A 2,281-nucleotide genomic window follows, 5' to 3' on the forward strand; every position below is an offset into this window, starting at 1 on the left:
TAATATGTTTGGAGTTATTTAAAATATATACTGAGAGAAATGTATTTTCACTATTGCTGTAGATGAGCATCTACATAAGACTTAAAGTAATTGTTATTTCATATCAAACAATTTTTATAATACTTATTTTTATTGTTATAATATTTTATAAATTTTAAGGAATATGACAAAAATAAATTGTAGGTATTGAAGGGGGTCTATGGGAGGAGCAGAGGCACAAAAGGGAAACAAGAATGTGATTCAATTCTATTTAATTAAAATATGTTTTTAAATGTTAACAAATTCAGATAAATTGCAATCATGTAACTTTTCTCATCATAATGCAATAAAAGTTTAAGAAAAATCAAGTCCTACAAAGGATGATAGATAGAAAACTCCAACAAAGGGAGGAAAACTATTCCCTAGAAAAAGAAAGAAAGTAATCTTCTTTCAAGAAACCTAAAAGAAGATAGTCTCACAAACATAATTCCACCTCTAACAACAAAATTAACAGGAAACAACAACCACTTTTCCTTAATATCTCTTAACATCAAGGGGCTCAATTCTCCAATAAAAAGAATTATACCAACAGACTGGATATGTAAACAGGATCCAGCATTTTGCTCCATACAGAAAACACACCTCAGTGACAAAGACAATTTCGAACAAAATGGTCCCAAGAAACAAGATGGAATAGCCATTTTAATATCAAATAAATGACTTTCAACCAAAAGTTGTCAAAAAAAGAAAAGGAAGGACACTTCATACTTATCAAAGGAAAAATCTACCAAGAAGAATTCTCAATTCTGAACATTTATGCTTCAAATGCAAGGGTAACCACATTCATAAAAGAAACTTTACTAAAGTCAAAGAACACATCACACCCCACACATAGTGGGAGACATTAATACCCCAATATCAGCAATGAACAGATCATTGAAAAAGAAACTAAACAGAGACACAGTGAAACTAAGAGAAGTTATGAAACAAATGGATTCAACAGGAATTTATAGAACATTTCATCCTAAAACAAAAGGATATACCTTCTTCTTAGTACCTAATGGTACCTTCTCGAAAGTTGCCCATATAATCAGTCACAAAACAGTCCTCAACAGATACAAGAAGACGGACATAATCCCATGTATCCTATCAAATCACCATGGACTAAGACTGGTCCTCAATAACAAACAAACAAACAAACAAAAAAGAAAGCCCTCATATACATAGAAGCTGAACTATTCTCTATTCAATGATAATTTGGTCATAGAAGAAATAAAGCAATGAAGACATTTTAAAATTTAATGAAAATGAATACACAATATACCCAAACTTATGGGACACAGAGAAAGCAGTGCTAAGAGGAAAACTCATAGCTCTGAGTGCCTCCAAAAAGAAACTGCAGAGCATACACTAGCAACTTAACAGCATACCTGAAAGCTCTAGAACAAAAGAAGCAAATATACTCAAGAGTAGTAGAAAACAGGAAATAATCAAACTCAGGGTGAAATCAACCAAGTAGAAACCAAAAGAACTATCTATGCAAAGAATCAACCAAACTAGGAGCTGGTTCTTTGAGAAAATCAACAAGATAGATAAACCCTTAGCCAGACTAACTAGAAAGCACAGAGACCATATCCAAATTAACAAAAATCTGAAATGAAAAGAGAGATATAACAACAGAATGTGAGGAAATTAAAAAATATATCAGATCCTACTACAAAAGCCTATACTCAAAAAAAAAAAAAAACCTGGCAAATCTGGATAAAATGGACAATTTTCTACTCAGGTTCCAGGTAGCAAAGTAAAATCAGGATCAGATAAACCATCTAAACAGTCCCATAATCCCTAAAGAAATAGAAGCAGTCATTAAAAGTCTCCCAAACCAAAAAAGTCCAGATAGGTTTAGTTCAGAATTCTATCAGACCTTCAAAGAAGAAATAATACCAATTCTCTTCAAACTATTTCACAAAATAGAACCAAAAAGAACACTAACCAGTTCATTCTATGAAGCCACAATTACACCAATACCTAAACCACACAAAGGCCCTACAAAGAAAGAGAACTTCACTTATGAATATTGATGTAAAAATACTCAATAAAATTCTTCAAACTGAATCAAGTACACTTCAAAATGATCATCTATTATGATCAAGTAAGCTTCATTCCAGTAATGCAGGGATGGTTCAATATCCAAAATCCATCAACATAATCCACTATAAAAACAAACTCAAAGAAAAAAAAAACACATGAGCATCTCATTAGATGCTGAGAAAGCATTTGACAAAATTCAACACCCCTTCAA

Source organism: Mastomys coucha, unplaced genomic scaffold (assembly GCF_008632895.1).
Source record: "Mastomys coucha isolate ucsf_1 unplaced genomic scaffold, UCSF_Mcou_1 pScaffold21, whole genome shotgun sequence".
Classification (NCBI taxonomy): domain Eukaryota; kingdom Metazoa; phylum Chordata; class Mammalia; order Rodentia; family Muridae; genus Mastomys; species Mastomys coucha.